Genomic DNA, 16,184 nt, shown 5'->3' with positions numbered 1-16,184 from the left:
ACGCATGCATGCTTCTTTAATATCATTCAAATGAAGTGGAAAGAAAGCCAGGGTAGCAATACTTATATTGGACAATGTTGACTTTAAAACAAAGACATAACAAGAGACAAAAAAGTATACTCACATAATCATAAAAGAAACAATCCAGCAAGAAAGCATAGCAATTGTAAACATTTATGCTCCCAACATAGGAGCACCTAAATACATAAAGCATCTAATAACAAACATAAAGGAAGTAATCAATAGTAATATGATAATAGCAGGGGACTTTAAAACCCCACTTATATCAATGGGTAGGTTATCCAAACAGAAAATCAACAAGGAAACAATATCTTTGAATGACACATTGGGCCAGATGGATCTAACAGACATAGAGCATTCCATCCTAAAATAGCAGAATACACGTTCTTTTCAAGCACGCTTGGAATATTCTCCAGAATAGATCACATATTAGGCTCAACAAGTTAAAAAAAAAACTGAAGTCATACCAGGCATCTTTTCCAACCACAATGTTATGAAACTAGAAATCAACCACAAGAAAAAATCTGGAAGAAACACAAATGCATGAGGTTCAATAACATGGTACTAAATAATGAATGGATCAACCAAGAAATCAAAGAGGATATAAAAAAATACATGGAGACAATTAAAAATGAAAATACAATGATCCAAAATGTTTTTCACGCAGCAGAAGTTGTTCTAAGAGAGTTTATAGCAATATGGGCCTACCTCAAGAAGCAAGAAAATTGTCAGATAAACAATCTAACCTTACACCTAAAGGAGCTAGAAAAAGAGCAAACAAAACCCAAAACCAGTAGAAGGAAGGAAATAAAATAGAAATTAAAGACAAAGCAAAACAAGAGAACAGATCAATGAAACCAGGAGCTGATTCTTTGAAAAGATCCACAAAGTCAATAAACATTTAGCAAAAAAACAACAAAACATAACATAACAAAGAGGGAGAGAGCACTTAAATAAACAAAATCAGAAATGAAAGAGGAGCAATAACAACCAACATCACAGAAATACAAAGGATTATAAGAAAATATGATGAAAAATTATATGTCCACAAGCTGGACAACCTATAAGTAATAAATTCTTAGAAACATATAATCTCCCAAAATTGAATAAGGAAGAAATAGAAAATTTGAACAGAATGATTACCTCCATTGAAATGGAATCAGTAATCAAAAAACTCCCAATAGGGGCACCTGGGTGGCTCAGTGGTTGAGTGTCCGTCTTTGGCTCAGGTTGTGATTCTGAGGTCCTGAGATTGAGTCTGCTTCTCTTTCTGCCTATGTCTCTGCCTCTCTCTCTCTATGTCTTTCTCTGTCTCTCATGAATAAATAAATAAATAAATAAATAAATAAATAAATAAATAAAATCTTAAAAAAAAAAAAAACTCCCAACAAACAAAGATCCATGACCAGATAGCTTCCCAGGTGAATTATTTCAAACATATAAAGAAAAATTAATACCTATCCTTCTGAAACTATTCCAAAAAGTAGAACAAGAGGAAAGCTTCCAAATTCATTCTGTGAGGCCAATATTACCTTGATATCAAAACCAGATAAAGACACTACAAAAAAGAGAACTACAGGCCAATATCTCTGATGAACACAGATGCAAAAATCCTCAACAAAATATTAGCAATCCAAATCCAACAGTATATTAAAAAGAATCATTCACCACAATCAAGTGGAATTTATTCCTGGGATGCATGGGTAGTTCAACATTCACAAATCAATCAAAACATGATGCATTACATCAAGTAGAGAAAGGATAAAAACCATATGATCATTTCAGTAGATGCAGAAAAAGCACGTGACAAAGAACAGCATACATTCATGATAAAAGCACCCAGTAAAGTAGGTTTAGAGGGAACATAGCTCAGCAGAATAGAGACCATTTATGAAAAATACATAGCTAACATCATACTTAATGAAGAAAAGCTGAGATATTTCCCCCTAAGGTCAGGAACAAGATAAGGATGTCCAATCTCACCAATTTTATTCAATATAGTACTAGCAGTATTACCACAGCCATCAGACAAGAAGAAATAAAAGGCATCCAAATTGGTATGGAAGAGGCAAACCTTTCACTATTTGCAGATGACATGAATAGTATATATAGAAAACCCTAAAGACTCTACCAAAGAACTACTAGAACTAATAGATGAACTCAGTAAGGTCACAGAATACAAAATCAATATACAGAAATCCATTGCATTTCTATAGATTAATAATGAAATAGGAGAAAGAGAAATTAAGAAAACAATCCCATTTACAATTAATTGTAAAATCAATATCACCAAAAATAATTAAAAACCAAGAAGTAGACTTAACCAAGGACATGAAAGATCTGAATTCTGAAAATTATAAAACATTGATCAAAGAAACTGAAGATGATGTAAATAAATGGAAAGATATTCTATGCTCATGGATTGAAAGAACCAACATTGTTTAAATGTTTATACCACCCAAAGCAGTCTACAGATTTAATGTGATCTCTATCAAAATACCAATAGCATTTTTTCACATAACTAGAACAAATAATCCAAAAACTTGTATGGAGCCATACAACACAAATAGCCAAAACAATCTTGAAAAAGAAGAAAACTGGAGATATCACAATCCCAAATATCAAGATAATATCAGAGTTTTAGTAATTCAAATAACATGGTACTGGTAGAAAAATAGACATAAGATCATGGGGTACAGAATAGAGAGCCCAGAACTAAGCCCATGATTATATGGTCAATTCATCTTCTACAAAGGAGGCAAGAATGTGCAGTGCAAAGAAGACAAGCTCTTTAACAAATGGTGTTGGGAAAACTGGACAGCTATATACAAAAGAATGAAACTGGACCCCTTTCTTACACAATACACAGTACACAAAGATAAATTCAAAGTAGATTAAAGATCTAAATGTGAGACCTGAAACCATAAAAAGCCTAGAAGAGAGCACAGGAGGTAAATTTCTCTGACACTGGCATAGCATCATCTTTCTAGTTATGTCTTGTCAGGAAAGGGAAACAAAAGCAAAAATAAACTAATGAGACTATATTAAAATAAAAAAAAACTTTCCTCACAGCAAAGGAAACAAAAAACAAAGCTAAAAGACAATCTGCTAAATGGGAGAAGATATTTGCAAATGACATATCCAATAAAGGGTTAGTATCCAAATTACATAAAAAACTTCATAGCTCAACACCAAACAAACAAAAAACAAAAAAACAAAACAACCTCATAAAAACAACAAATAATCTAATTGAAAGAAGAGCAGAAGGCATAAGCAGACATTTTGCCCAAAGGAGACACACAGATGGCCAACAGACACATGAAAAAATGCTCAACATCCCTCATCATCAGGAAATGCAAATCAAAACTACAGTGAGATATTACCTTATACCTACCTGTCAGCTAAAAAAAAACACCACCAACAAGCATTCATGAGAATGTGGTGAAAAAGGAATCCTAGTATACTGATGGTGGGAATGCAAACTGGTGCAACCACATGGAAAGTAGTGTGGAGGTTCCTCAAAAATTAAAAATAGAATTACCATATAATCCAGTAATTCCACTACCATTTACCCAAAGAATATGAAAACACTAATTCAAAAAGATAAATGCACCCCTATGTTTATTGTATTATTATTTACAATAGCCAAATTATGGAAGCAATAAGTGTCCATGATAGATGAATAAAGAAAATGTGGAATAAACACACACACAATGGAATACTACTCAATCATAAAAAAGAATAAAATCTTGCCATTGGCAATAGCAAAAGTAGATCTGATGGCATAATGCTATGTGAAATAAGTCAGAGAGAGAAAGGCAAATAACACATGATTTTACTGATATATTGATTTTACGAAACAAAACAAAAAACAGACTTTTAAATAAAAAGAACAAACAGATGATTACCAGAGGCAAGATGGATGGGGAGATTGGTGAAACAGGTCAAGGGGATTAAGAGTACCTTATCCTGGTGAGCACTGAGTATAGTTTTGTTGAATCACTATAATATACACCTAAAATGAATGTGACACTCTATATTAACTCTACTGGAATAAATATATAAATAAAAGTAAAAATAAATTTAAAAAAATATATGGCTATGCCTTGGGTTTTTTCTGTTTCCATTTTTTTGGGATTAGCTTATTTTTTGTAGGGTTAGAAAATATATATTATGTATACAGATTTATATTCAGTTAAGTGTTATTAAGATCATGTATATAGGGAATTTGACAATCTGAGAATTTATCCCTTAAAACTACCTTTGTACTGAATAACCTTTGGGGTTTTTGCATTGCATACTACAATTTGAAAGGCTCTATCTTAGATTATGGAAGTATCAACAGAGGTGATGGGAATTGGTTAGATTCTGGATATATTTTGAAGGTAATGCCAGTAGGATTTGCTGACATTTTTTATGTGAGTTGTGTAGGAAAGAGGAAATTCATAAATGCTCCAAAAACTTGGCCTGAGAAAATGAGTGAATACTGTCATTTATTTAGAAGGAAGATTTGTGGATTGAGTAGACTGGGACATGGGGCTGGGGATTGATTTACCAGTTTTATTCCCTCTGTTTATAGAAATAAAAAGGGGTCAAATAGTTAAGTAATATGCCACAAAGCTAGTAAATTTTAGTGCCTGTTTTCAATCCAACTTTAGTCTGACTAAGGATGTGGGTTGTGAAAGAAATGAGATTCTCTCATACATTTATAGTTTGGAGCAAAGAAAGTATTGTAGAATCAGGAGAATAAGATTAAGTAAAGCAAGACTCATGGCTGACTCTATGGACATGGTTATCCTTAACACCTTGGCCTACTGTCTTTGTCCCAATTTTAGAAAAGACCAGTAATCTTTTCCCTTTTAGGACATTTGGACTCAGATTGATTTTCTTGGTTTAATGTCTTGGGGGATTTTTTGCTTCAAGTAGTAAGGAAAAACAACCGAAAATTTCCTCACAATTCTAAAGGCTAGAAAAATCTGAGATCAAGAGGTCACCAAGGTTGGTTTCTTCTGAGGCCTCTCTTCTTGGGTGATAGATGACGATCTTGTGGTCCTTTTGTGGGTGTGTGTTTAAAGATTTATTTATTAATTTATTCATTCATTCATTCATTCATTCATTCATTCATTCATTCATTTTAGAGATAGAGGTGGGGGGTGGTTGGAAGGGCCAGAGGGAAAGAGAGAATCTCAAGTAGACTCCCTGTTGAGTGTGGAGCCTAACATGGGGGTTGATCTCATGACCTGAGCTGAAATCAATAGTGAGTTGCTTGACTGAGCCACCCAGGTGCCTCTGGTTTGCTGTGTTTCTATATCATCTTCCGTTTGTATGTGTCTCTCTCCTAATCTCCTTTATAAGGGTATCAGTCATACTAGAGTAGGACCCACCCTGATCATCTTCTTTGAATTTAATTACCTTTTTAAAGCCCTGTCTTCAAAAATAGTCACATTCTGAGGTACTGGGGGTTAGGAATTCAACATATAATATTTTTTTGGGGGGGACACAGTTCATCCCACTAATAAATAAACTAGCTGACTGAGAAAACAGTAATGTTCTCACCTCATGATTTCATGAGTGCAGGTTCATTGGCCGGAGGAAGAAGCGATGTTTAGTGGGGAAAAAAAGGACACATTTAGTCAATGCTTCCTAGTTTCCAATACACTTAATCTTTCTAAAACTCAGTTTCTAGTTTACAATACACTTAATCTTTCTAAAACTCAGTTTCTTGATTTGTGAAATGGGAATAGTAATCTCTTCATTCTTATGTGGTCATCAAGCTTGAATAAATAATGAATTGTGATACAACATAGAGCCAGCACTAAATACTAAAACTCTCACGTTAATTTTAATTTATTATTTATTTATTTATGATAGTCACACACACACACACACACACACACACAGATAGAGGCAGAGACATAGGCAGAGGGAGAAGCAGGCTCCATGCACCGGGAGCCTGACGAAGGATTCGATCCCGCCTCTCCAGGATCGCGCCCTGGGCCAAAGGCAGGCACTAAACCGCTGCGCCACCCAGGGATCCCTCTCACGTTAATTTTAAAGATCTTATTTAAAGTACTTCAGATTTGTTCACCGTTTTTTCTAAAACTTTCTAAGATATTACAATATATTTTTGTACAATGTTTGTACAAATTATAAATTATGCACAGAAGTCAAAATAATTAGGTTAAAATGTATAATTTTTGGAGTTTAATTAATTTTCTAAGTTATTTTTCTTCTATATGTTCAAAAGCAAACAAATCTCTCAATTTACTCTCATTTTGTAACAAAAGTTTTTGTTATATAGTTTTTGGAATTTTAATTCTTTTATTTTGAAGATACAGAAAGAGAGTGCCATAAGAATGGATGCAAATTCATATAAAAATAAATAATTTGTCTCTCTTATTTCAAAGCACTTGTAAGAAATAAAAATATTGCAGAAAAAAAGCACAGGGGAGCAAAAGATAGAAAATGAAATGTAAACCTAAACTCATCCCCCAAGGACAGCTTCTGTAAGCACAATGTAATGAAGGGAACCTGGAAGCAAATTGCTTGGGTTCAGACCCCGGTTTAACATTTTTTGTGTCATATTAAACAAGCTATGCCTTCTCTTTTCCCCCCTTATTTACAGTATTCAAATAACAATAGCAAAATCCACATTAGGTCAATGTGAGGTTTAAATGAATTACAATTGAGAAAACAGTGGAGAGAGAACCTCATTTTTGACACATGGAAAAAAAATACAATTAACTGTTACATTGTCTGGTCTCTCTGTTTATGTTATGTATTACCTATAATATAACAATATGAAAATTGCTATGTTTTCCTTAAAAGATAATTAATATACATTACTTGTTAAAATAATTACCTTTATCAAAATGCCATATTAAGTTTATTTATCCTCATACAAACTTTTTTCTCTCATTGTTACTTGGAGATAACAAAAGGACTTCATAAAGGATCTTAAAAGATTTATTATATAGCTATATCATTTGGTATATGTACAAGTGTATTATATAATATAAAGCTAGGGAATTCTGATATATGAAACACATCATGTGGATTTCTATTTATTACATTTTAATGAAATTGTCTTTATATTTAATAAGATTCATTCATAGGAAAATGAACATTTTAGATCTCAACACAGATGTATAGGCAATAGGAAACACTGAAAGATGGTTTTAGGCTTGCACTCATACAGGTAAGCTATTAATGATCTTTTTTTAGATGAATGGTTGTCAACTATAATAAATAAAATTACAGTGCACTTTTATTTTAAAATTGTTTCTTTTCCTCAAGTGAATATTATGGAATTTGATTTTTTTAAATAAATTTTTTCCCCACTAGAACAGAAATAAATTTTAATTTGTTGAAAAGTGCAGCAGTGAACAGGGTCTTTTTTGAAGGGCACTTTCTAAGTCAGGTGACTGAGATGACACAAAGCTAGGGCAGAGTAATTTCTAGGAACAGATGACACAAACACAGGAATTCACAGAAGTCAGTGGGACCTAAGTGGTGGTGAAAGTCAAGAACCCAAGTACTTCCATCTCCTTCAGTGACACACCAGCTGAAATACCCTTTGGGTTCTCTTAGTGAGGACCCTGGAGCAATCCATCATCTTTTGTTAAAGCACCAATCCTTAGACACCAGAAATAAACTTAAGTTTGTTTCTCACAGACCAAGGTATAACTTCCATGGCTACGGTTACTATTTTGTACAAAAACCTTGGTATGTGAATTAAAATGTACTTTGGAACAGTATGGTTGGTCAAATTCAAAGATGCTCAAAAGGGGTCCCCCCCCCCCCCCCCCGCTTGGTATTTGAAGGAGAGCTTTTAATACGACAAGGCTTCAGGCTTATCACACTCCTTTTTTCTTCAAACTTCAATGTTTTTATATATTGTACTTTTTAAAAATAGTGAAAATTTTTGAAAGAAAAAAATCCATTAGAATTTGTACGTTTTATCTACATTTTAAAAGTGTCTTTTGCTAACTTCTCAGCTTAATTAAACATTAACTTGTCAATAGTTCTTTTCTAACTTAGAGATTGAAATAGGTTTTCCAGCACCTAGAAAGTGGCTTGGGAAAAAAAAAAAATCACTAAAACAGATTTGTTCTTTCTTCTTTTATGCTAGTAAGTAATTTGACTTCATCCTTTTTCTTTAAATCTGAAGGCTTATACTTAGATTGGTTCCCAAAATGTAATTTTCATAGGCAATTTAAAAGCAAGTGTATGTTTTTTCTCCTCTCCAAATTCACAAATCTTTATAATATAAAAAACTCCACAACTGTATATTTTCACAATATATAGCATGTGGGGTATTATTTTTCTAAATAAGTTTTTGGGGATCCCTGGGTGGCGCAGCGGTTTAGCGCCTGCCTTTGGCCCAGGGCGCGATCCTGGAGACCCGGGATCGAGTCCCACGTCGGGCTCTCAGTGCATGGAGCCTGCTTCTCCCTCCTCCTGTGTCTCTGCCTTCTCTCTCTCTCTCTCTCTCTCTCTCTCTGTGACTATCATAAATAAATAAAAATAAATAAATAAATAAATAAATTTTTGTTGCTAGCTCTGTGCTTTGGAGGTATTTGAAGCATCAAAAAGGACATGTCCTCTATTATACTGTGAGTTAAACAAATACAGATGAGCCCCAGAAAATATACCAGATACACAGGTGGCAGCTAAATCAATAAGAAATCTTATTTCACAACTGCTAGATTTCATTACCAGTGATTTCTGTGTCTTTAGAAATTTAAGAAAATATGTCATTATGCATAATTTGAGATGGGCTCTACCATGGTGATAATAGTGCTTAGGGAAAAAACTGACTCTAAGTAACGACATAGGGAACTGCACATAAAGCATAAAATCAAATGAGTAGAAAGTGGTTTAAAAATGTAAGTGAGTTGGGGATCCCTGGGTGGCTCAGCGGTTTGGCGCCTGCCTTTGGCCCAGGGCGCGATCCTGGAGTCCTGGGATCGAGTCCGGCGTCGGACTCCCGACATGGAGCCTGCTTCTCTCTCTCTCTCTCCCCGTCTATCATAAATAAATAAATAAATAAATATTTTTAAAAAATGTAAGTGAGTTTAAGTAGAGGATATTTCAGTGGAAGTAGTGATATATAAATTATATTTATACAAAGACCCATATTTAAAATCTTGCTGAAAAGGAATGTCAAGCAATCACATAATTTGAATAAACCAGATAATAGTTACGTAGGCATATTAAATAGCTTACTTTTTTGACTAAATATCAGTGGAAAACTGGGGATATGAAAAAGGAGATATACAATTACTAATGTCAATAACAGAGATTAGTATTTTATGAGAATGGAGATAAATAAGAATATTTCAGTATAATGAGATACATAACCACAGCATAACAGGAACTCATCGGAATGACAGCAGATATTACTTAGATTTTAAGTTAATCACCAACTTGTCGGTGATTCTAAATACATACTTCAGGGTATACACACATCAAAAAACTTCAACAGGAAGAACTAATGAATATCACTGTGAGGGGTTTTGCCAAAAGTTGGAAGGTAAAGGATGAATACTGAATTTTACTAAAATTTAAATTTAAGGGAGTGGTTTAATAGGTGACAAGAAGTCTCCTTGCCATTTTCAAATCCTGTAGGACTCCAGATTCTTCATTAGAATTAGACCTAGTGAATAAAATATTTGTGAACATATTAAGGTCATATAAATGCCAGACCTTCTTGTCCTATTAGGCAATGAAAACCTGTCACTTTATGAAACAGTATCAGCGGTGACTAACATTTACTGAGTTCTTTTAGTGTTTCTAAGTGTTTCTTATACATTTTAATATTTAATTTAAAAATACCCAGATGATTTCTATCACAACATTTTCACAAAAGAGAAAACTAAAACAAAAAGAGTTTAAGTAACTTGTCCAACTCTCAGAATTAATATGCCAGAGCGTGGATATTTTTGACCAATGGACATTGATTTCAGAGTCTGTGGGCTTTGCCATTTCTTTAGTGTCTTTGTAAAGTTAAAAAATTTCATTAAATACAACATATATGAATATCAACATTATGCAAAATACCTATTTTAGATTGTGTTAACATATGTAAATCCTCAAATAATTTGTCAGGAAAGAAAATTTAAATATATTGATTTGGTTGTTAAGGTTGTCAAAATTTTTACCTGTTATGCCAAGAATATCTTTTATGAAATTTTTAATTAAATCAAGTCAATATTTACCAAATAGTTCTTTTGTCTTTTCTGAGGGGGTGCCCTTTATGTTGAAACTGTCACCTCATTTTTTAATGCTATGTAGATCTGAAGTATCTGGGCCAGTTGTCTTATAAGATGGTCTACATTCTAGATGTATCTGACTATTCTCTCCCAGTATTCCTTAACTCTACCCCTCTGATCTCTGAGTTATCTGCAAACTGGATGTTAGATTTAGACTCCAGATTGACTAGACTCAGGATAAATATTTTTTGGCAAGAATAGTTCATAAATAACATTAGGTACTTCAAATTAGGATTTCCATGAAGCAGATGATAATCGCTTTAGCCAAAATCCATGAAGGTGCATTTTCCCTTTAATAAGAAATCAATATATAAATAAATATGCAATTGTAGATATATCATGTATGTTCATATATCCATGAGATAAACATGACAACTTTATAGAAAAAAAATTGCATATCCAAGTTGATTCAGTAACCTAAGGAAAACCATTAAAGATTTACTCAGGGGGCATCTGGATGGCTCAGTCTGTTAAGCATCTGCTTTTGGGTAAGGTCGCTCAGGTTATGGTGGGTCCTGGGATCAAACCCTGTATCAGGCAGGGAGTCTGTTTCTCCCTCTCTCTGCCCCTCCCCCTGCTTGTGCATGCACACTCTCTCTCAAATAAATAAATAAATAAACAAACAAATAAATAAAATCTTTAAAAAATTCTAGAAGAATTCAGTTGTCAAAAATCAGCACTTTTTGTATGTAATCAGCAATTAACCTATACTTTGACACATAATTCTATTCTACTCACCAAGCCTTCATATAATCATTTTAGCTTCCATTTTTTTTTAAATGCCTGAATTACTATTACTATTATGGGAATTGCAAAATGATGATGTTTAAAATTCTATTATTCCTTTTTTTAACCATTATCTGGCATTTTTCTGTGTCTTACAGTGGACAGACCTAGAATATATGGATAGTATGTATAATTTCATATTGATATCTCAAATTCAATTTTAATATTTTAGATTTTGCTCTTCTCATATTTGCTCATTTCTCATATTTGTATTTATATTCTCTTAAACTGAAAATCTTGACTTGTAATAATATTAATGTATTTACTTATTTGCTGCTGCGTTATACAGTCTACAATAAATCTTTTATGGAAAAATATCGGGATCCCTGGGTGGCGCAGCGGTTTGGCGCCTGCTTTTGGCCCAGGGCACGATCCTGGAGACCTGGGATCGAATCCCACGTCGGGCTCCCGGTGCATGGAGCCTGCTTCTCCCTCTGCCTGTGTCTCTGCTTCTCTCTCTCTCTCTCTCTCTGTGTGACTATCATAAATAAATTTAAAAAAAAATTAAAAAAAAAGAAAAATATCAAACTAAAAATTTACTGATAGAAGTTTAACATTTCTTTTCAGTTTTTTTGTTTTTGTTTTTTATGCGTTCCATTATGAGGACGCCTGGGTGGCTCAGCAGTTGAGCATCTGCCTTTGGCTCAGCGCGTGATCCCTGTTGGGGAATCGAGTCCCACATCAGGCTCCCTGTGAGGAGCCTGCTTCTCCTTCTGTCTGTGTCCCTTGCCTCTCTCTGTGTGTCTCTCATGAATAAATATATAAAATCTTTACCAAAAAATGTGTTGCATTATGAATGTAATCAGAGAACTCTTCCAAAATTACTTGAGATATTTTTTTTCTCTGTTTGGTTATGTTAACAATTTGATATATAGTTAAATTAATTTGTTTCATTTATGTTCAGTTGTTTATATTTAGTTTTATTTTCATGGTACATGAAATAATTCAGAAGCATAAAAATATATATTCAGAAATATTGTTCCCATCTCTCTTCCTTTTACCTATTGCAACCACACTATATAGTTAACCTTTTTTTGTAACTCCTCTCTCTTCCTCCTGTACATTTTAATAAAAATGTAACTATACCTACTAATCTCCCCTATATACATAGACATACACAAACATATAAACATTTGAAACAGAAGTATTTTTAAATATAAAACAAGCATACACACATACAGCTATAGACAGATTTAAATATAACACATAGCAGGGGCACCTGGGTGGCTCAGGGGTTGAGCGCCTCCTTTCCGCCCAGGGCTGATCCTCGGGTGCTGGGATCAAGTCCCACATCCGGCTCCCTACGGAGAGCCTGCTTCTCCCTCTGCCTGTGTCTCTGCCTCTCTGTGTGTGTCTCTCAAGAATAAATATATAAAATCTTTTTTAAAAAATATAACACATAGCTGTACACACACACCATTAAATTTCTTAATCACAATAGTCATGTCTCCTATTTTATTGTCCTTTTATTAAGAGATGTGCTAAATTCTTGCACTGTGATTATAACATTTTAAATTATTCTTATGATTTTATCAAGTGAGGCTGAGCCATTAGGTGTACACACATTCAGAATCATTGCTTTTTTTGATGACTTGAAAATTTTAATATTTTGAAGTGTGAGATCCTTATCTGTTGAGCATACAGATCTTTCACATTTGTGCTCAAGCTCCCTCCTTTCTATATTCAAGTTGTCTTTACTTTGTCAAAGAAAAGATACTTGCTCAATAACTGTGTGGACCATCAGTGTCTTATTTTTTTCATATGAAGTCTTTGTTCTTTATTCTATAGAAGCAAATGTTAATGGAGCACATGCCGCTTATCCTCCCATGTTCCTATCTCCAGAGTCAAAAGGAATTCAGACTGCTTATTTTTATACTTACTGGTATCCTGGGGAAAAAGGTAAAGAAGAGTTTATAAAACCTGGACAAAAGAAGGATGTAACTTTTTCAGTTCTCCCAAGGGCTGAATCTTGGCTGACATAACTGACAGTTTTTGGACATACAGAAGGAAATGATGAGTTGGGCTAAATGTCCAGATGTGTGCTCAACAGATGTATAAGGTTACATTTGAAAAGGCAAGGAATGCAATACCTGTATCTTTAGAGAGGAAGTTGTAAATAGTAAACACATAACTCAGCTATCAACTGTAGTCTGATTTTAAAAGATTTTTGGAGTGACACAAACACTTTTTCATCTCCTTAAAGCATTTCGCAGTGCTTAAAAAAGTCCTTATATCTGAAAAATCAGTTCAAAAAAGATCATAAATTGAAGTAAATCAAATGGAGACTTGGAATATAATTCTTGCTTTATCCTCTTTAAAATATGGTTGAACATTTTTTATTAACTTATTTTTATGATAAAATATAAATAGACTTTTACAATCTTTACTCATCTATACCTGGTAATTTCTTGTTCTTAATACTACATCTTTATAAACACCTTGCAAATATTCTATTACCTCAGGTTAGGAAAACTATTGAAGAAAAATAGCACAATTACTCCACTTCTTTTCAATTCCATAGAAAAATGCCATTTTTTAGCAATTTATTTCTGAATTCTCTTAAGAAAAACAAAATGCATAATATCTTAGAATATCAAGCAAGAAGAGTGGAGTCTGTTCTACATGAGAGTTAATGTAGCACTACACTGAAATGTTCCGGCTTGGGATAGATAACCACCCTCATTCAAATATTCATTCATATACATCAAAATATTCTTTTATGTTCTACATGGTTACCATGCCTTGCATGCTTCTTAGAAGCCAAAACATACATCCATGGGAATGACAACAAAGCACATCCTAATTCGGGAATTTTAAAGGCCTCTGGGATTTAAAGTTGACACTTCTTTGGCTGAGCTCCAATGCACAACTGAACTGGGAAAAAGAAAGAAGCCATTTGGGCTCTGTGTTTCTCTACATCTTAGACAGTTCTGGAGAGAAAAAATTATGTCCAAGGTAAAAGTATGATAACTTGCTCAGATAATAAGATGTTAATTTGAAATGAATTAAACAATCTTTAATAAAGAGAAAATTGTCAGTTGAAGTTCACCTAAGAGTTGGACTACTTGGATTATTAGTTGGACTACCTTTAGGAGTCTCAGGAGCATCAGTCTACAGCAAATAATTCTTCATAATGGAAGAGAAATTTAAAAACTCACAGCATTTCCTCTTCATCCTTTGCAAATGCAGCCAAGGGAGGAGCTACTTCTCTAGGGTTTAGCTTCTTCCTATTTCAGACATGTGGTGGGGGAAGAAGTGAAGAGAGAAACGGCAGAAAGAGGAGTCCAGCATTGGATAAGATGTTCAGGCATCAGGGGGTTCATCGACATCTCCCTTCTCCCAGGACAGCCTCCAAATCTAACAGAGATGTTGCTTCCCTTAGTTGTGTTTGAGTGCAGAGATGGTGGTAGGGGAGGGGAAGATGAGCAAACTGCCAAAAAAAGTTGAACTATCTCTAGAAAAGTGTCTACATTTCAATCAATACCACAAAAAGCCATAAAGGAGTGATGGTTAGTTTAGTTATTCTTGCAAAATATACCACTGCAAGTGTTTTTCTTCCCTCACTGACATTAAGTAGCTATGTATATGGCAGGTTTTATTGGTCAAGATATAAAAGCATTTTCACATATTCACATGGTTTTTTAAGACATTCGTTTAGTTTCTTTCCTAATCTTTAGAGCCTTTAATTTCCAGAGAGACAATTTCATCAAGAGGATAAGAGGAGAGAATTTAAAATCAGACCTGATTTCACATTCTGGTTCAATCAGCTCTTCATTATTGTGACCATGTACAAACTACTTAATTTCTCTGAGTCTCAATTTACTAATTTTTAAAATGTGCATGAGTATTTTTATATAATACTCAAAATGTGAGGTTAAATGAAATAATTATGTGTGCAAAGGCCGGCATACAGCTGTGATAGTTGTTTTAATTATTATTACTCGTATGTACAATAAGGATGTGGTAGCCATTCCAAGAACTCCAGAATTCCAGACTAGAAGAGTCAGTGCTCATTGATTAAGGTGCTTTGTCTCACTGATACTCTACAGCCTCAGAAATTTTTAACAGAGTACTATAAATAACTACTCCTAAAGATGGCACTTATATTCTATCACTTTATAAGAATATAAGAAAATGAGGGCAACATCAAGTACTATTTGGATTGGTATATTCTATATGTTTGTAAGTACTTTGTGAACTCATTCTATATGAGTAATAATAATTATATTACTTTGCATTTCCAAATTATCTTTCTTTAAAGAATAAAATAATACCTTTCCCCTATATATTCTGATTTAAGTTAAATATCTTAAACCAAATAATACACACTTATTTTTTTAATGATTTAAGGAATGATATTTTCTTTACAATAAAAAAATTAAATATATTTTTACTTCTGGAAATCTAGTCAAGGGAAGCAGGGTAGGTAGGTTTAGTGAGCCAGGAGTTTCTGAGTTCCATTTTGGACATGTTAAATTTGAGATGCCTATTAGACCCTCTAGTGGAAAAGCCAAGGAGGAAGTTTTATGTAAGATTGGCATTCAGGGAAGAAGAGATCCAGGCTGGAGATATAAATGTACACATTTTAAGGATATTAATAGTATTTAAAACTATGAGAGAGATTGAGATACAAAGGAATGAGTCTGTAGAGAGAAAAATCTCCATAAGCTGAGACTTATGGTATTCCATTATCTTTATTTGGACATATAAAGAAGAAACAGCAAAGTAGACTAGAAAAGCAACAGAAAAATCACAAGGGGTGGGGGTGTGGTGTAGGGTCCTAAAAGGAAGTGGAGAAAGTGTATCAAGGAGAACTTCATGATGAAGTGTGTCAAAAACTGCTGAGAGATTCCTGGTTTACAAACAGTAGGCCAGGTTACTGGGACTACCTTCCTTTCTGAGGGCAGCTAAAAACTTCTGGATAAATATAGAAGCTGTCTTAATGTTTTCGGAGAGATATCCAAATAGTGAAGAGTCAGTAGGCCGAATCTTGAAGACAGTTAAGGACACAGAAAATTAATGTAGCACTCCAATCCACTTTTATTGTGTGGGCATCTGGTAGTCCTGAATTAAGTGTGAAAATGAGTGAAGATTTTGGTGATC

At 33.8% G+C, this 16,184-nt stretch overlaps 1 protein-coding gene across 2 annotated transcripts in view; it reads left to right on the top strand.

Annotated features, from left to right (window-relative positions):
- AGMO (alkylglycerol monooxygenase) overlaps positions 1-16,184 on the top strand; it is a 334,206-nt gene that overhangs the window by 25,684 nt on the left and 292,338 nt on the right. The gene's annotated exons all lie outside the window — the stretch shown is intronic.

Source organism: Vulpes vulpes, chromosome 7, assembly GCF_048418805.1.
Source record: "Vulpes vulpes isolate BD-2025 chromosome 7, VulVul3, whole genome shotgun sequence".
Taxonomy (NCBI): Eukaryota; Metazoa; Chordata; class Mammalia; order Carnivora; family Canidae; genus Vulpes; species Vulpes vulpes.
Note: the sequence above shows the minus strand (reverse complement) of the source record. Positions and strands in the feature narration are given on the sequence as shown.